At 58.4% G+C, this 20,689-nt stretch overlaps 7 non-coding genes across 7 annotated transcripts; all 7 read right to left on the bottom strand.

Moving 5' to 3' along the window:
- Positions 1 to 762: 762 nt before the first annotated feature.
- LOC129510705 (small nucleolar RNA SNORD116) lies at positions 763 to 857 on the bottom strand. Its single transcript, XR_008664672.1, has one exon. It is a non-coding gene; the product is annotated as a small nucleolar RNA SNORD116 (small nucleolar RNA).
- A 2,971-nt stretch (positions 858 to 3,828) lies between these two features.
- LOC129510704 (small nucleolar RNA SNORD116) lies at positions 3,829 to 3,923 on the bottom strand. Its single transcript, XR_008664671.1, has one exon. It is a non-coding gene; the product is annotated as a small nucleolar RNA SNORD116 (small nucleolar RNA).
- Positions 3,924 to 6,895: 2,972 nt separating this feature from the next.
- Positions 6,896 to 6,990, bottom strand: LOC129510702 (small nucleolar RNA SNORD116). The gene has a single exon (XR_008664670.1). It is a non-coding gene; the product is annotated as a small nucleolar RNA SNORD116 (small nucleolar RNA).
- A 2,973-nt stretch (positions 6,991 to 9,963) lies between these two features.
- On the bottom strand, positions 9,964 to 10,058 carry LOC129510701 (small nucleolar RNA SNORD116). Its single transcript, XR_008664669.1, has one exon. It is a non-coding gene; the product is annotated as a small nucleolar RNA SNORD116 (small nucleolar RNA).
- A 2,973-nt stretch (positions 10,059 to 13,031) lies between these two features.
- Positions 13,032 to 13,126, bottom strand: LOC129510700 (small nucleolar RNA SNORD116). The gene has a single exon (XR_008664668.1). It is a non-coding gene; the product is annotated as a small nucleolar RNA SNORD116 (small nucleolar RNA).
- Positions 13,127 to 16,098: 2,972 nt separating this feature from the next.
- LOC129510699 (small nucleolar RNA SNORD116) lies at positions 16,099 to 16,193 on the bottom strand. The gene has a single exon (XR_008664667.1). It is a non-coding gene; the product is annotated as a small nucleolar RNA SNORD116 (small nucleolar RNA).
- A 2,972-nt stretch (positions 16,194 to 19,165) lies between these two features.
- On the bottom strand, positions 19,166 to 19,260 carry LOC129510698 (small nucleolar RNA SNORD116). Its single transcript, XR_008664666.1, has one exon. It is a non-coding gene; the product is annotated as a small nucleolar RNA SNORD116 (small nucleolar RNA).
- Between the last annotated feature and the right edge of the window lie 1,429 nt (positions 19,261 to 20,689).

Genomic DNA, 20,689 nt, shown 5'->3' with positions numbered 1-20,689 from the left:
CCTGCCATTCCCATTCTTCCCAGTGGCCACCAAAGCTTCTACACTCCTGCCCTGAACGTACACCATGAGCTCTCCTGGACTTCCTGGCGTGTCTGTGTGTGTGTGTGTGTGTGTGTGTGTGTGTGTGTGACTGTATACGTGCTTCTGTATGTTTGTATGTGTATTCGTGTGTGCATGCGAGTTGTGTGTCTCCATCCTCGTCTGGCCTCACATGAATTACGGCTCTATCAAATGCACCGAACCCATCTGGTGTCTTTCCTGTCCTCCCGCAACCCTGTTCAGCTCTCAGCTGAGAACGGGGGACAGAGGCCTCGGACAGAGATTGCTCCTTGCCGGTCGGGAGTCCACCTGTACACGGGCGGCGTCTGGCCCCGAATGGGGGCGCACCACACACCACCAGGAGTACTGGCTCAATCTTTGGCCTGGCCGACGTACTCCGACATAGATGCTCTCAAGGCCCTGCCAAAGCCACCTAACGCAACTCCTACCACTTGGCTGCTGGCTGTCTGAGACACCACCAAAGCCCAGCCATGTCATGGAGGACCACCAAGTCGAGGACTCCCACCCAAGGAGAGCACACGTTGTTTTAGGCCCTCAGCCCTCCGCCAGGCTCTCTGATCCCAAGGCCCTTGGGTGGAGATGGTGGTGTTGGTGGTGGTGGTGGTAGTGGTGGTGGTGTTGGTGGTGGTGGTTGCAAGCGTGTGGCACGACGAAGGTGAAGCTGTCGCTCACTCCTTCCTTCCCTGGGGGAGACAAGGTGCTGGACCTCAGTTGCGATGAGAACGACGGCAGGGAGTTCTCACTCATTTTGTTCAGCTTTTCCAAGGAATGCAGATTGAGGGAGTCATCATCGATCCAAGCACTCTCTCGGCATCCTGGTATATTGAACTACGCTGGCTGAACAGCTCTTAGGGTCTCCCGGTGGCCTCAGCACCCTCCAGTACCCTGGAGACCATCCACAGCAATGCCCCTGAGCAACAGGCTTAGGCAAACTTCCTGGAGAGCCAACGTGCATGGCCAGGAGCACAAGCCAGCTGGCAGGTCCGCAGGCCATCTCAGGACCTTCTAGTGCCATCAGTACACTTTGAGACAACAAAAGCTTACCTCTGGTGATCCGTGTGCAGGTTCCCCGTCCTGGACCACTCTTCTTCCACAGGGCCCGCCATCATCTCTCCACACCACCGTGGAAAGGAAAGGAAGGTCTTCTTCTCCATGTGCACAGGACGCCTAGCAAGGCCTCGGGACCTGAGGAGGTGTGGAGAAATCAGGCGAATGCGTGACGTACCCACCCAGGCGCTCAGACGGCCTGAGCGTTCCAAACGGTTCTGTGGGGGAAGCTTTGCATCTCCCTGTGCTGTCCCTCTGTCCCACAGGGCTAGCTGCTCATCAGTGAGATGGAACGGGCCCACGTCATCCGACCCAAGGGGATGTGCCTCTGTCTCCTGTGTGTCTAGGGATTTCCTTGTTAGACTATGACAATGTTTCTGGTAAGACCGCACGCCATGAGTGGGGATGTGCATGCGTCTGTTTGTGTGGGGCCCTCTGTGGGTGTGTTTGAGTGTGTGTGCATCAGCGTGACTCTATGGGTTTCTTAGCAAGCAGGTGTGCACATGTGTGCGTGTGCAGGGCAGGCTGGCAGGCTGGCAGGCTGGCCATCCGTGGCTCAGGAGCTCATGTTTAGAGTTCATCAGCGCAAAGTACACGGGCAATCCGGGGATCCGTGGCCTCACACCCTGCCACGTAATAGCATGAGATGACGGGACTGCCCTCAGGGGACGTTGCAAAGCCCTGAGACACCACGTGTCCGAAGCCCTCTGGCAAAGCACAGCACAAGGACTCTCCTCCAAAAACCCACTTTCGACCTTCGAAGCGATGTCGATGTGGATTACGTCGCCCCATTAGCTGAGCCGGGTCCGGGCGCAGCATGAAACCTCAGCGGCCACGGGGAAAGGCAACGAGCCCTGTGAGGGCAGCGGGCCTCAGGTAATGGATGCACGCCTCAGGCCTTCACGAAGCCCTATGAGAAGAGGTGGCCACACGAAGGTCGGACAGGCGACTGGTCCCACACACATGACAATTTGGCTCTTGGCGTGCGGGCAGAACAGCCCTAGGCAAGTGGTGCCCGTGCTACACCGAGAGCCAAAGAACAGCCGACTGAAGCGGGGGTGCGCTACTGACAAGGGAACTGGCATCGCAACCACCATTGTGCTTCACGGGCTCGGCCTCTGGGAACACGCGCCGTTAGTCGGGCTGCCGCATCCGGGTCCATGTCCTGAGTCCTCATCACTGCAGGGAAAGTCACCACTGCCCTCGAAAGGGACTCCCACGTCGGGGCTGGGATCCTCAGCAAGAACAGCAACACGTGACACGCTCTTCACACGCATCTATATTGTGGGACTCAAAGGAGGGCCTGTCCATTGGCAGAGACAGGCTAAACACAGGTGCACAGGTGGTGTTTAGACTCTGGTGCAGGGGCATGGCTACATTACTATCGGTGAGAGGCACACATAAAGGAGAACCAGTGCCTTCCCACGAAGAGGAGGACAAGGGCCAAGCCCCACAGCCTTGACAAGAGGCTCCGCCTGCCTACTATCGGGTCCCTGTGGCCTGTCCTGCAAGGTCTGCAGCCTGGCCCACAGAAGTCTTGTGCCCACAGAGCAGGAAGGAGCCAATCCGGATGCTGATCAAGGGCTGACCTGGGTGGATGCCTTTACACAGGAGCCCGGCAGCCCAGGAGGCAAGGTCTGCACGGCCAGGGTCTGCAAGGCCCAGCTGGGACAACCAGGGTGGCAATGGCCGGCACGGCTATCCCAGGAACAGTGTAGACACGCAGGAGAGACCCTTTTTGGGAAAGGAGTGGCCAGGGGCGGGTCGGACAGAGCCCTCGGCACCATCGCCAGGCGGCCCCTTAAGGCCGTAAATCACAGCCCATGGGGAAGTTGGAATGTGGTGGGGCCTCAAACAGCTCAGAAAGCTCTGACACCTTGGTTTTCCCGACAGCATCCAGGTGTAGGGAGGCCACCAGCTGCCCTGCCCACACACACGTTTCCTCCAGACGCCCTTGGCCCTGCCATTCCCATTCTTCCCAGTGGCCACCAAAGCTTCTACACTCCTGCCCTGAACGTACACCATGAGCTCTCCTGGACTTCCTGGCGTGTCTGTGTGTGTGTGTGTGTGTGTGTGTGTGTGTGTGTGACTGTATACGTGCTTCTGTATGTTTGTATGTGTATTCGTGTGTGCATGCGAGTTGTGTGTCTCCATCCTCGTCTGACCTCACATGAATTACGGCTCTATCAAATGCACCGAACCCATCTGGTGTCTTTCCTGTCCTCCCGCAACCCTGTTCAGCTCTCAGCTGAGAACGGGGGACAGAGGCCTCGGACAGAGATTGCTCCTTGCCGGTCGGGAGTCCACCTGTACACGGGCGGCGTCTGGCCCCGAATGGGGGCGCACCACACACCACCAGGAGTACTGGCTCAATCTTTGGCCTGGCCGACGTACTCCAACATAGATGCTCTCAAGGCCCTGCCAAAGCCACCTAACGCAACTCCTACCACTTGGCTGCTGGCTGTCTGAGACACCACCAAAGCCCAGCCATGTCAGGGAGGACCACCAAGTCGAGGACTCCCACCCAAGGAGAGCACACGTTGTTTTAGGCCCTCAGCCCTCCGCCAGGCTCTCTGATCCCAAGGCCCTTGGGTGGAGATGGTGGTGTTGGTGGTGGTGGTGGTAGTGGTGGTGGTGTTGGTGGTGGTGGTTGCAAGCGTGTGGCACGACGAAGGTGAAGCTGTCGCTCACTCCTTCCTTCCCTGGGGGAGACAAGGTGCTGGACCTCAGTTGCGATGAGAACGACGGCAGGGAGTTCTCACTCATTTTGTTCAGCTTTTCCAAGGAATGCAGATTGAGGGAGTCATCATCGATCCAAGCACTCTCTCGGCATCCTGGTATATTGAACTACGCTGGCTGAACAGCTCTTAGGGTCTCCGGTGGCCTCAGCACCCTCCAGTACCCTGGAGACCATCCACAGCAATGCCCCTGAGCAACAGGCTTAGGCAAACTTCCTGGAGAGCCAACGTGCATGGCCAGGAGCACAAGCCAGCTGGCAGGTCCGCAGGCCATCTCAGGACCTTCTAGTGCCATCAGTACACTTTGAGACAACAAAAGCTTACCTCTGGTGATCCGTGTGCAGGTTCCCCGTCCTGGACCACTCTTCTTCCACAGGGCCCGCCATCATCTCTCCACACCACCGTGGAAAGGAAAGGAAGGTCTTCTTCTCCATGTGCACAGGACGCCTAGCAAGGCCTCGGGACCTGAGGAGGTGTGGAGAAATCAGGCGAATGCGTGACGTACCCACCCAGGCGCTCAGACGGCCTGAGCGTTCCAAACGGTTCTGTGGGGGAAGCTTTGCATCTCCCTGTGCTGTCCCTCTGTCCCACAGGGCTAGCTGCTCATCAGTGAGATGGAACGGGCCCACGTCATCCGACCCAAGGGGATGTGCCTCTGTCTCCTGTGTGTCTAGGGATTTCCTTGTTAGACTATGACAATGTTTCTGGTAAGACCGCACGCCATGAGTGGGGATGTGCATGCGTCTGTTTGTGTGGGGCCCTCTGTGGGTGTGTTTGAGTGTGTGTGCATCAGCGTGACTCTATGGGTTTCTTAGCAAGCAGGTGTGCACATGTGTGCGTGTGCAGGGCAGGCTGGCAGGCTGGCAGGCTGGCCATCCGTGGCTCAGGAGCTCATGTTTAGAGTTCATCAGCGCAAAGTACACGGGCAATCCGGGGATCCGTGGCCTCACACCCTGCCACGTAATAGCATGAGATGACGGGACTGCCCTCAGGGGACGTTGCAAAGCCCTGAGACACCACGTGTCCGAAGCCCTCTGGCAAAGCACAGCACAAGGACTCTCCTCCAAAAACCCACTTTCGACCTTCGAAGCGATGTCGATGTGGATTACGTCGCCCCATTAGCTGAGCCGGGTCCGGGCGCAGCATGAAACCTCAGCGGCCACGGGGAAAGGCAACGAGCCCTGTGAGGGCAGCGGGCCTCAGGTAATGGATGCACGCCTCAGGCCTTCACGAAGCCCTATGAGAAGAGGTGGCCACACGAAGGTCGGACAGGCGACTGGTCCCACACACATGACAATTTGGCTCTTGGCGTGCGGGCAGAACAGCCCTAGGCAAGTGGTGCCCGTGCTACACCGAGAGCCAAAGAACAGCCGACTGAAGCGGGGGTGCGCTACTGACAAGGGAACTGGCATCGCAACCACCATTGTGCTTCACGGGCTCGGCCTCTGGGAACACGCGCCGTTAGTCGGGCTGCCGCATCCGGGTCCATGTCCTGAGTCCTCATCACTGCAGGGAAAGTCACCACTGCCCTCGAAAGGGACTCCCACGTCGGGGCTGGGATCCTCAGCAAGAACAGCAACACGTGACACGCTCTTCACAGGCATCTATATTGTGGGACTCAAAGGAGGGCCTGTCCATTGGCAGAGACAGGCTAAACACAGGTGCACAGGTGGTGTTTAGACTCTGGTGCAGGGGCATGGCTACATTACTATCGGTGAGAGGCACACATAAAGGAGAACCAGTGCCTTCCCACGAAGAGGAGGACAAGGGCCAAGCCCCACAGCCTTGACAAGAGGCTCCGCCTGCCTACTATCGGGTCCCTGTGGCCTGTCCTGCAAGGTCTGCAGCCTGGCCCACAGAAGTCTTGTGCCCACAGAGCAGGAAGGAGCCAATCCGGATGCTGATCAAGGGCTGACCTGGGTGGATGCCTTTACACAGGAGCCCGGCAGCCCAGGAGGCAAGGTCTGCACGGCCAGGGTCTGCAAGGCCCAGCTGGGACAACCAGGGTGGCAATGGCCGGCACGGCTATCCCAGGAACAGTGTAGACACGCAGGAGAGACCCTTTTTGGGAAAGGAGTGGCCAGGGGCGGGTCGGACAGAGCCCTCGGCACCATCGCCAGGCGGCCCCTTAAGGCCGTAAATCACAGCCCATGGGGAAGTTGGAATGTGGTGGGGCCTCAAACAGCTCAGAAAGCTCTGACACCTTGGTTTTCCCGACAGCATCCAGGTGTAGGGAGGCCACCAGCTGCCCTGCCCACACACACGTTTCCTCCAGACGCCCTTGGCCCTGCCATTCCCATTCTTCCCAGTGGCCACCAAAGCTTCTACACTCCTGCCCTGAACGTACACCATGAGCTCTCCTGGACTTCCTGGCGTGTCTGTGTGTGTGTGTGTGTGTGTGTGTGTGTGTGTGTGTGACTGTATACGTGCTTCTGTATGTTTGTATGTGTATTCGTGTGTGCATGCGAGTTGTGTGTCTCCATCCTCGTCTGACCTCACATGAATTACGGCTCTATCAAATGCACCGAACCCATCTGGTGTCTTTCCTGTCCTCCCGCAACCCTGTTCAGCTCTCAGCTGAGAACGGGGGACAGAGGCCTCGGACAGAGATTGCTCCTTGCCGGTCGGGAGTCCACCTGTACACGGGCGGCGTCTGGCCCCGAATGGGGGCGCACCACACACCACCAGGAGTACTGGCTCAATCTTTGGCCTGGCCGACGTACTCCAACATAGATGCTCTCAAGGCCCTGCCAAAGCCACCTAACGCAACTCCTACCACTTGGCTGCTGGCTGTCTGAGACACCACCAAAGCCCAGCCATGTCAGGGAGGACCACCAAGTCGAGGACTCCCACCCAAGGAGAGCACACGTTGTTTTAGGCCCTCAGCCCTCCGCCAGGCTCTCTGATCCCAAGGCCCTTGGGTGGAGATGGTGGTGTTGGTGGTGGTGGTGGTAGTGGTGGTGGTGTTGGTGGTGGTGGTTGCAAGCGTGTGGCACGACGAAGGTGAAGCTGTCGCTCACTCCTTCCTTCCCTGGGGGAGACAAGGTGCTGGACCTCAGTTGCGATGAGAACGACGGCAGGGAGTTCTCACTCATTTTGTTCAGCTTTTCCAAGGAATGCAGATTGAGGGAGTCATCATCGATCCAAGCACTCTCTCGGCATCCTGGTATATTGAACTACGCTGGCTGAACAGCTCTTAGGGTCTCCCGGTGGCCTCAGCACCCTCCAGTACCCTGGAGACCATCCACAGCAATGCCCCTGAGCAACAGGCTTAGGCAAACTTCCTGGAGAGCCAACGTGCATGGCCAGGAGCACAAGCCAGCTGGCAGGTCCGCAGGCCATCTCAGGACCTTCTAGTGCCATCAGTACACTTTGAGACAACAAAAGCTTACCTCTGGTGATCCGTGTGCAGGTTCCCCGTCCTGGACCACTCTTCTTCCACAGGGCCCGCCATCATCTCTCCACACCACCGTGGAAAGGAAAGGAAGGTCTTCTTCTCCATGTGCACAGGACGCCTAGCAAGGCCTCGGGACCTGAGGAGGTGTGGAGAAATCAGGCGAATGCGTGACGTACCCACCCAGGCGCTCAGACGGCCTGAGCGTTCCAAACGGTTCTGTGGGGGAAGCTTTGCATCTCCCTGTGCTGTCCCTCTGTCCCACAGGGCTAGCTGCTCATCAGTGAGATGGAACGGGCCCACGTCATCCGACCCAAGGGGATGTGCCTCTGTCTCCTGTGTGTCTAGGGATTTCCTTGTTAGACTATGACAATGTTTCTGGTAAGACCGCACGCCATGAGTGGGGATGTGCATGCGTCTGTTTGTGTGGGGCCCTCTGTGGGTGTGTTTGAGTGTGTGTGCATCAGCGTGACTCTATGGGTTTCTTAGCAAGCAGGTGTGCACATGTGTGCGTGTGCAGGGCAGGCTGGCAGGCTGGCAGGCTGGCCATCCGTGGCTCAGGAGCTCATGTTTAGAGTTCATCAGCGCAAAGTACACGGGCAATCCGGGGATCCGTGGCCTCACACCCTGCCACGTAATAGCATGAGATGACGGGACTGCCCTCAGGGGACGTTGCAAAGCCCTGAGACACCACGTGTCCGAAGCCCTCTGGCAAAGCACAGCACAAGGACTCTCCTCCAAAAACCCACTTTCGACCTTCGAAGCGATGTCGATGTGGATTACGTCGCCCCATTAGCTGAGCCGGGTCCGGGCGCAGCATGAAACCTCAGCGGCCACGGGGAAAGGCAACGAGCCCTGTGAGGGCAGCGGGCCTCAGGTAATGGATGCACGCCTCAGGCCTTCACGAAGCCCTATGAGAAGAGGTGGCCACACGAAGGTCGGACAGGCGACTGGTCCCACACACATGACAAATTGGCTCTTGGCGTGCGGGCAGAACAGCCCTAGGCAAGTGGTGCCCGTGCTACACCGAGAGCCAAAGAACAGCCGACTGAAGCGGGGGTGCGCTACTGACAAGGGAACTGGCATCGCAACCACCATTGTGCTTCACGGGCTCGGCCTCTGGGAACACGCGCCGTTAGTCGGGCTGCCGCATCCGGGTCCATGTCCTGAGTCCTCATCACTGCAGGGAAAGTCACCACTGCCCTCGAAAGGGACTCCCACGTCGGGGCTGGGATCCTCAGCAAGAACAGCAACACGTGACACGCTCTTCACAGGCATCTATATTGTGGGACTCAAAGGAGGGCCTGTCCATTGGCAGAGACAGGCTAAACACAGGTGCACAGGTGGTGTTTAGACTCTGGTGCAGGGGCATGGCTACATTACTATCGGTGAGAGGCACACATAAAGGAGAACCAGTGCCTTCCCACGAAGAGGAGGACAAGGGCCAAGCCCCACAGCCTTGACAAGAGGCTCCGCCTGCCTACTATCGGGTCCCTGTGGCCTGTCCTGCAAGGTCTGCAGCCTGGCCCACAGAAGTCTTGTGCCCACAGAGCAGGAAGGAGCCAATCCGGATGCTGATCAAGGGCTGACCTGGGTGGATGCCTTTACACAGGAGCCCGGCAGCCCAGGAGGCAAGGTCTGCACGGCCAGGGTCTGCAAGGCCCAGCTGGGACAACCAGGGTGGCAATGGCCGGCACGGCTATCCCAGGAACAGTGTAGACACGCAGGAGAGACCCTTTTTGGGAAAGGAGTGGCCAGGGGCGGGTCGGACAGAGCCCTCGGCACCATCGCCAGGCGGCCCCTTAAGGCCGTAAATCACAGCCCATGGGGAAGTTGGAATGTGGTGGGGCCTCAAACAGCTCAGAAAGCTCTGACACCTTGGTTTTCCCGACAGCATCCAGGTGTAGGGAGGCCACCAGCTGCCCTGCCCACACACACGTTTCCTCCAGACGCCCTTGGCCCTGCCATTCCCATTCTTCCCAGTGGCCACCAAAGCTTCTACACTCCTGCCCTGAACGTACACCATGAGCTCTCCTGGACTTCCTGGCGTGTCTGTGTGTGTGTGTGTGTGTGTGTGTGTGTGTGTGTGTGACTGTATACGTGCTTCTGTATGTTTGTATGTGTATTCGTGTGTGCATGCGAGTTGTGTGTCTCCATCCTCGTCTGACCTCACATGAATTACGGCTCTATCAAATGCACCGAACCCATCTGGTGTCTTTCCTGTCCTCCCGCAACCCTGTTCAGCTCTCAGCTGAGAACGGGGGACAGAGGCCTCGGACAGAGATTGCTCCTTGCCGGTCGGGAGTCCACCTGTACACGGGCGGCGTCTGGCCCCGAATGGGGGCGCACCACACACCACCAGGAGTACTGGCTCAATCTTTGGCCTGGCCGACGTACTCCAACATAGATGCTCTCAAGGCCCTGCCAAAGCCACCTAACGCAACTCCTACCACTTGGCTGCTGGCTGTCTGAGACACCACCAAAGCCCAGCCATGTCAGGGAGGACCACCAAGTCGAGGACTCCCACCCAAGGAGAGCACACGTTGTTTTAGGCCCTCAGCCCTCCGCCAGGCTCTCTGATCCCAAGGCCCTTGGGTGGAGATGGTGGTGTTGGTGGTGGTGGTGGTAGTGGTGGTGGTGTTGGTGGTGGTGGTTGCAAGCGTGTGGCACGACGAAGGTGAAGCTGTCGCTCACTCCTTCCTTCCCTGGGGGAGACAAGGTGCTGGACCTCAGTTGCGATGAGAACGACGGCAGGGAGTTCTCACTCATTTTGTTCAGCTTTTCCAAGGAATGCAGATTGAGGGAGTCATCATCGATCCAAGCACTCTCTCGGCATCCTGGTATATTGAACTACGCTGGCTGAACAGCTCTTAGGGTCTCCCGGTGGCCTCAGCACCCTCCAGTACCCTGGAGACCATCCACAGCAATGCCCCTGAGCAACAGGCTTAGGCAAACTTCCTGGAGAGCCAACGTGCATGGCCAGGAGCACAAGCCAGCTGGCAGGTCCGCAGGCCATCTCAGGACCTTCTAGTGCCATCAGTACACTTTGAGACAACAAAAGCTTACCTCTGGTGATCCGTGTGCAGGTTCCCCGTCCTGGACCACTCTTCTTCCACAGGGCCCGCCATCATCTCTCCACACCACCGTGGAAAGGAAAGGAAGGTCTTCTTCTCCATGTGCACAGGACGCCTAGCAAGGCCTCGGGACCTGAGGAGGTGTGGAGAAATCAGGCGAATGCGTGACGTACCCACCCAGGCGCTCAGACGGCCTGAGCGTTCCAAACGGTTCTGTGGGGGAAGCTTTGCATCTCCCTGTGCTGTCCCTCTGTCCCACAGGGCTAGCTGCTCATCAGTGAGATGGAACGGGCCCACGTCATCCGACCCAAGGGGATGTGCCTCTGTCTCCTGTGTGTCTAGGGATTTCCTTGTTAGACTATGACAATGTTTCTGGTAAGACCGCACGCCATGAGTGGGGATGTGCATGCGTCTGTTTGTGTGGGGCCCTCTGTGGGTGTGTTTGAGTGTGTGTGCATCAGCGTGACTCTATGGGTTTCTTAGCAAGCAGGTGTGCACATGTGTGCGTGTGCAGGGCAGGCTGGCAGGCTGGCAGGCTGGCCATCCGTGGCTCAGGAGCTCATGTTTAGAGTTCATCAGCGCAAAGTACACGGGCAATCCGGGGATCCGTGGCCTCACACCCTGCCACGTAATAGCATGAGATGACGGGACTGCCCTCAGGGGACGTTGCAAAGCCCTGAGACACCACGTGTCCGAAGCCCTCTGGCAAAGCACAGCACAAGGACTCTCCTCCAAAAACCCACTTTCGACCTTCGAAGCGATGTCGATGTGGATTACGTCGCCCCATTAGCTGAGCCGGGTCCGGGCGCAGCATGAAACCTCAGCGGCCACGGGGAAAGGCAACGAGCCCTGTGAGGGCAGCGGGCCTCAGGTAATGGATGCACGCCTCAGGCCTTCACGAAGCCCTATGAGAAGAGGTGGCCACACGAAGGTCGGACAGGCGACTGGTCCCACACACATGACAATTTGGCTCTTGGCGTGCGGGCAGAACAGCCCTAGGCAAGTGGTGCCCGTGCTACACCGAGAGCCAAAGAACAGCCGACTGAAGCGGGGGTGCGCTACTGACAAGGGAACTGGCATCGCAACCACCATTGTGCTTCACGGGCTCGGCCTCTGGGAACACGCGCCGTTAGTCGGGCTGCCGCATCCGGGTCCATGTCCTGAGTCCTCATCACTGCAGGGAAAGTCACCACTGCCCTCGAAAGGGACTCCCACGTCGGGGCTGGGATCCTCAGCAAGAACAGCAACACGTGACACGCTCTTCACAGGCATCTATATTGTGGGACTCAAAGGAGGGCCTGTCCATTGGCAGAGACAGGCTAAACACAGGTGCACAGGTGGTGTTTAGACTCTGGTGCAGGGGCATGGCTACATTACTATCGGTGAGAGGCACACATAAAGGAGAACCAGTGCCTTCCCACGAAGAGGAGGACAAGGGCCAAGCCCCACAGCCTTGACAAGAGGCTCCGCCTGCCTACTATCGGGTCCCTGTGGCCTGTCCTGCAAGGTCTGCAGCCTGGCCCACAGAAGTCTTGTGCCCACAGAGCAGGAAGGAGCCAATCCGGATGCTGATCAAGGGCTGACCTGGGTGGATGCCTTTACACAGGAGCCCGGCAGCCCAGGAGGCAAGGTCTGCACGGCCAGGGTCTGCAAGGCCCAGCTGGGACAACCAGGGTGGCAATGGCCGGCACGGCTATCCCAGGAACAGTGTAGACACGCAGGAGAGACCCTTTTTGGGAAAGGAGTGGCCAGGGGCGGGTCGGACAGAGCCCTCGGCACCATCGCCAGGCGGCCCCTTAAGGCCGTAAATCACAGCCCATGGGGAAGTTGGAATGTGGTGGGGCCTCAAACAGCTCAGAAAGCTCTGACACCTTGGTTTTCCCGACAGCATCCAGGTGTAGGGAGGCCACCAGCTGCCCTGCCCACACACACGTTTCCTCCAGACGCCCTTGGCCCTGCCATTCCCATTCTTCCCAGTGGCCACCAAAGCTTCTACACTCCTGCCCTGAACGTACACCATGAGCTCTCCTGGACTTCCTGGCGTGTCTGTGTGTGTGTGTGTGTGTGTGTGTGTGTGTGTGTGTGACTGTATACGTGCTTCTGTATGTTTGTATGTGTATTCGTGTGTGCATGCGAGTTGTGTGTCTCCATCCTCGTCTGACCTCACATGAATTACGGCTCTATCAAATGCACCGAACCCATCTGGTGTCTTTCCTGTCCTCCCGCAACCCTGTTCAGCTCTCAGCTGAGAACGGGGGACAGAGGCCTCGGACAGAGATTGCTCCTTGCCGGTCGGGAGTCCACCTGTACACGGGCGGCGTCTGGCCCCGAATGGGGGCGCACCACACACCACCAGGAGTACTGGCTCAATCTTTGGCCTGGCCGACGTACTCCAACATAGATGCTCTCAAGGCCCTGCCAAAGCCACCTAACGCAACTCCTACCACTTGGCTGCTGGCTGTCTGAGACACCACCAAAGCCCAGCCATGTCAGGGAGGACCACCAAGTCGAGGACTCCCACCCAAGGAGAGCACACGTTGTTTTAGGCCCTCAGCCCTCCGCCAGGCTCTCTGATCCCAAGGCCCTTGGGTGGAGATGGTGGTGTTGGTGGTGGTGGTGGTAGTGGTGGTGGTGTTGGTGGTGGTGGTTGCAAGCGTGTGGCACGACGAAGGTGAAGCTGTCGCTCACTCCTTCCTTCCCTGGGGGAGACAAGGTGCTGGACCTCAGTTGCGATGAGAACGACGGCAGGGAGTTCTCACTCATTTTGTTCAGCTTTTCCAAGGAATGCAGATTGAGGGAGTCATCATCGATCCAAGCACTCTCTCGGCATCCTGGTATATTGAACTACGCTGGCTGAACAGCTCTTAGGGTCTCCGGTGGCCTCAGCACCCTCCAGTACCCTGGAGACCATCCACAGCAATGCCCCTGAGCAACAGGCTTAGGCAAACTTCCTGGAGAGCCAACGTGCATGGCCAGGAGCACAAGCCAGCTGGCAGGTCCGCAGGCCATCTCAGGACCTTCTAGTGCCATCAGTACACTTTGAGACAACAAAAGCTTACCTCTGGTGATCCGTGTGCAGGTTCCCCGTCCTGGACCACTCTTCTTCCACAGGGCCCGCCATCATCTCTCCACACCACCGTGGAAAGGAAAGGAAGGTCTTCTTCTCCATGTGCACAGGACGCCTAGCAAGGCCTCGGGACCTGAGGAGGTGTGGAGAAATCAGGCGAATGCGTGACGTACCCACCCAGGCGCTCAGACGGCCTGAGCGTTCCAAACGGTTCTGTGGGGGAAGCTTTGCATCTCCCTGTGCTGTCCCTCTGTCCCACAGGGCTAGCTGCTCATCAGTGAGATGGAACGGGCCCACGTCATCCGACCCAAGGGGATGTGCCTCTGTCTCCTGTGTGTCTAGGGATTTCCTTGTTAGACTATGACAATGTTTCTGGTAAGACCGCACGCCATGAGTGGGGATGTGCATGCGTCTGTTTGTGTGGGGCCCTCTGTGGGTGTGTTTGAGTGTGTGTGCATCAGCGTGACTCTATGGGTTTCTTAGCAAGCAGGTGTGCACATGTGTGCGTGTGCAGGGCAGGCTGGCAGGCTGGCAGGCTGGCCATCCGTGGCTCAGGAGCTCATGTTTAGAGTTCATCAGCGCAAAGTACACGGGCAATCCGGGGATCCGTGGCCTCACACCCTGCCACGTAATAGCATGAGATGACGGGACTGCCCTCAGGGGACGTTGCAAAGCCCTGAGACACCACGTGTCCGAAGCCCTCTGGCAAAGCACAGCACAAGGACTCTCCTCCAAAAACCCACTTTCGACCTTCGAAGCGATGTCGATGTGGATTACGTCGCCCCATTAGCTGAGCCGGGTCCGGGCGCAGCATGAAACCTCAGCGGCCACGGGGAAAGGCAACGAGCCCTGTGAGGGCAGCGGGCCTCAGGTAATGGATGCACGCCTCAGGCCTTCACGAAGCCCTATGAGAAGAGGTGGCCACACGAAGGTCGGACAGGCGACTGGTCCCACACACATGACAATTTGGCTCTTGGCGTGCGGGCAGAACAGCCCTAGGCAAGTGGTGCCCGTGCTACACCGAGAGCCAAAGAACAGCCGACTGAAGCGGGGGTGCGCTACTGACAAGGGAACTGGCATCGCAACCACCATTGTGCTTCACGGGCTCGGCCTCTGGGAACACGCGCCGTTAGTCGGGCTGCCGCATCCGGGTCCATGTCCTGAGTCCTCATCACTGCAGGGAAAGTCACCACTGCCCTCGAAAGGGACTCCCACGTCGGGGCTGGGATCCTCAGCAAGAACAGCAACACGTGACACGCTCTTCACACGCATCTATATTGTGGGACTCAAAGGAGGGCCTGTCCATTGGCAGAGACAGGCTAAACACAGGTGCACAGGTGGTGTTTAGACTCTGGTGCAGGGGCATGGCTACATTACTATCGGTGAGAGGCACACATAAAGGAGAACCAGTGCCTTCCCACGAAGAGGAGGACAAGGGCCAAGCCCCACAGCCTTGACAAGAGGCTCCGCCTGCCTACTATCGGGTCCCTGTGGCCTGTCCTGCAAGGTCTGCAGCCTGGCCCACAGAAGTCTTGTGCCCACAGAGCAGGAAGGAGCCAATCCGGATGCTGATCAAGGGCTGACCTGGGTGGATGCCTTTACACAGGAGCCCGGCAGCCCAGGAGGCAAGGTCTGCACGGCCAGGGTCTGCAAGGCCCAGCTGGGACAACCAGGGTGGCAATGGCCGGCACGGCTATCCCAGGAACAGTGTAGACACGCAGGAGAGACCCTTTTTGGGAAAGGAGTGGCCAGGGGCGGGTCGGACAGAGCCCTCGGCACCATCGCCAGGCGGCCCCTTAAGGCCGTAAATCACAGCCCATGGGGAAGTTGGAATGTGGTGGGGCCTCAAACAGCTCAGAAAGCTCTGACACCTTGGTTTTCCCGACAGCATCCAGGTGTAGGGAGGCCACCAGCTGCCCTGCCCACACACACGTTTCCTCCAGACGCCCTTGGCCCTGCCATTCCCATTCTTCCCAGTGGCCACCAAAGCTTCTACACTCCTGCCCTGAACGTACACCATGAGCTCTCCTGGACTTCCTGGCGTGTCTGTGTGTGTGTGTGTGTGTGTGTGTGTGTGTGTGTGTGACTGTATACGTGCTTCTGTATGTTTGTATGTGTATTCGTGTGTGCATGCGAGTTGTGTGTCTCCATCCTCGTCTGACCTCACATGAATTACGGCTCTATCAAATGCACCGAACCCATCTGGTGTCTTTCCTGTCCTCCCGCAACCCTGTTCAGCTCTCAGCTGAGAACGGGGGACAGAGGCCTCGGACAGAGATTGCTCCTTGCCGGTCGGGAGTCCACCTGTACACGGGCGGCGTCTGGCCCCGAATGGGGGCGCACCACACACCACCAGGAGTACTGGCTCAATCTTTGGCCTGGCCGACGTACTCCAACATAGATGCTCTCAAGGCCCTGCCAAAGCCACCTAACGCAACTCCTACCACTTGGCTGCTGGCTGTCTGAGACACCACCAAAGCCCAGCCATGTCAGGGAGGACCACCAAGTCGAGGACTCCCACCCAAGGAGAGCACACGTTGTTTTAGGCCCTCAGCCCTCCGCCAGGCTCTCTGATCCCAAGGCCCTTGGGTGGAGATGGTGGTGTTGGTGGTGGTGGTGGTAGTGGTGGTGGTGTTGGTGGTGGTGGTTGCAAGCGTGTGGCACGACGAAGGTGAAGCTGTCGCTCACTCCTTCCTTCCCTGGGGGAGACAAGGTGCTGGACCTCAGTTGCGATGAGAACGACGGCAGGGAGTTCTCACTCATTTTGTTCAGCTTTTCCAAGGAATGCAGATTGAGGGAGTCATCATCGATCCAAGCACTCTCTCGGCATCCTGGTATATTGAACTACGCTGGCTGAACAGCTCTTAGGGTCTCCGGTGGCCTCAGCACCCTCCAGTACCCTGGAGACCATCCACAGCAATGCCCCTGAGCAACAGGCTTAGGCAAACTTCCTGGAGAGCCAACGTGCATGGCCAGGAGCACAAGCCAGCTGGCAGGTCCGCAGGCCATCTCAGGACCTTCTAGTGCCATCAGTACACTTTGAGACAACAAAAGCTTACCTCTGGTGATCCGTGTGCAGGTTCCCCGTCCTGGACCACTCTTCTTCCACAGGGCCCGCCATCATCTCTCCACACCACCGTGGAAAGGAAAGGAAGGTCTTCTTCTCCATGTGCACAGGACGCCTAGCAAGGCCTCGGGACCTGAGGAGGTGTGGAGAAATCAGGCGAATGCGTGACGTACCCACCCAGGCGCTCAGACGGCCTGAGCGTTCCAAACGGTTCTGTGGGGGAAGCTTTGCATCTCCCTGTGCTGTCCCTCTGTCCCACAGGGCTAGCTGCTCATCAGTGAGATGGAACGGGCCCACGTCATCCGACCCAAGGGGATGTGCCTCTGTCTCCTGTGTGTCTAGGGATTTCCTTGTTAGACTATGACAATGTTTCTGGTAAGACCGCACGCCATGAGTGGGGATGTGCATGCGTCTGTTTGTGTGGGGCCCTCTGTGGGTGTGTTTGAGTGTGTGTGCATCAGCGTGACTCTATGGGTTTCTTAGCAAGCAGGTGTGCACATGTGTGCGTGTGCAGGGCAGGCTGGCAGGCTGGCAGGCTGGCCATCCGTGGCTCAGGAGCTCATGTTTAGAGTTCATCAGCGCAAAGTACACGGGCAATCCGGGGATCCGTGGCCTCACACCCTGCCACGTAATAGCATGAGATGACGGGACTGCCCTCAGGGGACGTTGCAAAGCCCTGAGACACCACGTGTCCGAAGCCCTCTGGCAAAGCACAGCACAAGGACTCTCCTCCAAAAACCCACTTTCGACCTTCGAAGCGATGTCGATGTGGATTACGTCGCCCCATTAGCTGAGCCGGGTCCGGGCGCAGCATGAAACCTCAGCGGCCACGGGGAAAGGCAACGAGCCCTGTGAGGGCAGCGGGCCTCAGGTAATGGATGCACGCCTCAGGCCTTCACGAAGCCCTATGAGAAGAGGTGGCCACACGAAGGTCGGACAGGCGACTGGTCCCACACACATGACAATTTGGCTCTTGGCGTGCGGGCAGAACAGCCCTAGGCAAGTGGTGCCCGTGCTACACCGAGAGCCAAAGAACAGCCGACTGAAGCGGGGGTGCGCTACTGACAAGGGAACTGGCATCGCAACCACCATTGTGCTTCACGGGCTCGGCCTCTGGGAACACGCGCCGTTAGTCGGGCTGCCGCATCCGGGTCCATGTCCTGAGTCCTCATCACTGCAGGGAAAGTCACCACTGCCCTCGAAAGGGACTCCCACGTCGGGGCTGGGATCCTCAGCAAGAACAGCAACACGTGACACGCTCTTCACAGGCATCTATATTGTGGGACTCAAAGGAGGGCCTGTCCATTGGCAGAGACAGGCTAAACACAGGTGCACAGGTGGTGTTTAGACTCTGGTGCAGGGGCATGGCTACATTACTATCGGTGAGAGGCACACATAAAGGAGAACCAGTGCCTTCCCACGAAGAGGAGGACAAGGGCCAAGCCCCACAGCCTTGACAAGAGGCTCCGCCTGCCTACTATCGGGTCCCTGTGGCCTGTCCTGCAAGGTCTGCAGCCTGGCCCACAGAAGTCTTGTGCCCACAGAGCAGGAAGGAGCCAATCCGGATGCTGATCAAGGGCTGACCTGGGTGGATGCCTTTACACAGGAGCCCGGCAGCCCAGGAGGCAAGGTCTGCACGGCCAGGGTCTGCAAGGCCCAGCTGGGACAACCAGGGTGGCAATGGCCGGCACGGCTATCCCAGGAACAGTGTAGACACGCAGGAGAGACCCTTTTTGGGAAAGGAGTGGCCAGGGGCGGGTCGGACAGAGCCCTCGGCACCATCGCCAGGCGGCCCCTTAAGGCCGTAAATCACAGCCCATGGGGAAGTTGGAATGTGGTGGGGCCTCAAACAGCTCAGAAAGCTCTGACACCTTGGTTTTCCCGACAGCATCCAGGTGTAGGGAGGCCACCAGCTGCCCTGCCCACACACACGTTTCCTCCAGACGCCCTTGGCCCTGCCATTCCCATTCTTCCCAGTGGCCACCAAAGCTTCTACACTCCTGCCCTGAACGTACACCATGAGCTCTCCTGGACTTCCTGGCGTGTCTGTGTGTGTGTGTGTGTGTGTGTGTGTGTGTGTGTGTGACTGTATACGTGCTTCTGTATGTTTGTATGTGTATTCGTGTGTGCATGCGAGTTGTGTGTCTCCATCCTCGTCTGACCTCACATGAATTACGGCTCTATCAAATGCACCGAACCCATCTGGTGTCTTTCCTGTCCTCCCGCAACCCTGTTCAGCTCTCAGCTGAGAACGGGGGACAGAGGCCTCGGACAGAGATTGCTCCTTGCCGGTCGGGAGTCCACCTGTACACGGGCGGCGTCTGGCCCCGAATGGGGGCGCACCACACACCACCAGGAGTACTGGCTCAATCTTTGGCCTGGCCGACGTACTCCGACATAGATGCTCTCAAGGCCCTGCCAAAGCCACCTAACGCAACTCCTACCACTTGGCTGCTGGCTGTCTGAGACACCACCAAAGCCCAGCCATGTCAGGGAGGACCACCAAGTCGAGGACTCCCACCCAAGGAGAGCACACGTTGTTTTAGGCCCTCAGCCCTCCGCCAGGCTCTCTGATCCCAAGGCCCTTGGGTGGAGATGGTGGTGTTGGTGGTGGTGGTGGTAGTGGTGGTGGTGTTGGTGGTGGTGGTTGCAAGCGTGTGGCACGACGAAGGTGAAGCTGTCGCTCACTCCTTCCTTCCCTGGGGGAGACAAGGTGCTGGACCTCAGTTGCGATGAGAACGACGGCAGGGAGTTCTCACTCATTTTGTTCAGCTTTTCCAAGGAATGCAGATTGAGGGAGTCATCATCGATCCAAGCACTCTCTCGGCATCCTGGTATATTGAACTACGCTGGCTGAACAGCTCTTAGGGTCTCCGGTGGCCTCAGCACCCTCCAGTACCCTGGAGACCATCCACAGCAATGCCCCTGAGCAACAGGCTTAGGCAAACTTCCTGGAGAGCCAACGTGCATGGCCAGGAGCACAAGCCAGCTGGCAGGTCCGCAGGCCATCTCAGGACCTTCTAGTGCCATCAGTACACTTTGAGACAACAAAAGCTTACCTCTGGTGATCCGTGTGCAGGTTCCCCGTCCTGGACCACTCTTCTTCCACAGGGCCCGCCATCATCTCTCCACACCACCGTGGAAAGGAAAGGAAGGTCTTCTTCTCCATGTGCACAGGACGCCTAGCAAGGCCTCGGGACCTGAGGAGGTGTGGAGAAATCAGGCGAATGCGTGACGTACCCACCCAGGCGCTCAGACGGCCTGAGCGTTCCAAACGGTTCTGTGGGGGAAGCTTTGCATCTCCCTGTGCTGTCCCTCTGTCCCACAGGGCTAGCTGCTCATCAGTGAGATGGAACGGGCCCACGTCATCCGACCCAAGGGGATGTGCCTCTGTCTCCTGTGTGTCTAGGGATTTCCTTGTTAGACTATGACAATGTTTCTGGTAAGACCGCACGCCATGAGTGGGGATGTGCATGCGTCTGTTTGTGTGGGGCCCTCTGTGGGTGTGTTTGAGTGTGTGTGCATCAGCGTGACTCTATGGGTTTCTTAGCAAGCAGGTGTGCACATGTGTGCGTGTGCAGGGCAGGCTGGCAGGCTGGCAGGCTGGCCATCCGTGGCTCAGGAGCTCATGTTTAGAGTTCATCAGCGCAAAGTACACGGGCAATCCGGGGATCCGTGGCCTCACACCCTGCCACGTAATAGCATGAGATGACGGGACTGCCCTCAGGGGACGTTGCAAAGCCCTGAGACACCACGTGTCCGAAGCCCTCTGGCAAAGCACAGCACAAGGACTCTCCTCCAAAAACCCACTTTCGACCTTCGAAGCGATGTCGATGTGGATTACGTCGCCCCATTAGCTGAGCCGGGTCCGGGCGCAGCATGAAACCTCAGCGGCCACGGGGAAAGGCAACGAGCCCTGTGAGGGCAGCGGGCCTCAGGTAATGGATGCACGCCTCAGGCCTTCACGAAGCCCTATGAGAAGAGGTGGCCACACGAAGGTCGGACAGGCGACTGGTCCCACACACATGACAATTTGGCTCTTGGCGTGCGGGCAGAACAGCCCTAGGCAAGTGGTGCCCGTGCTACACCGAGAGCCAAAGAACAGCCGACTGAAGCGGGGGTGCGCTACTGACAAGGGAACTGGCATCGCAACCACCATTGTGCTTCACGGGCTCGGCCTCTGGGAACACGCGCCGTTAGTCGGGCTGCCGCATCCGGGTCCATGTCCTGAGTCCTCATCAC

This window comes from Nyctereutes procyonoides, unplaced genomic scaffold, assembly GCF_905146905.1.
Source record: "Nyctereutes procyonoides isolate TBG_1078 unplaced genomic scaffold, NYPRO_anot_genome, whole genome shotgun sequence".
In the NCBI taxonomy this organism is placed as follows: Eukaryota; Metazoa; Chordata; class Mammalia; order Carnivora; family Canidae; genus Nyctereutes; species Nyctereutes procyonoides.
Note: the sequence above shows the minus strand (reverse complement) of the source record. Positions and strands in the feature narration are given on the sequence as shown.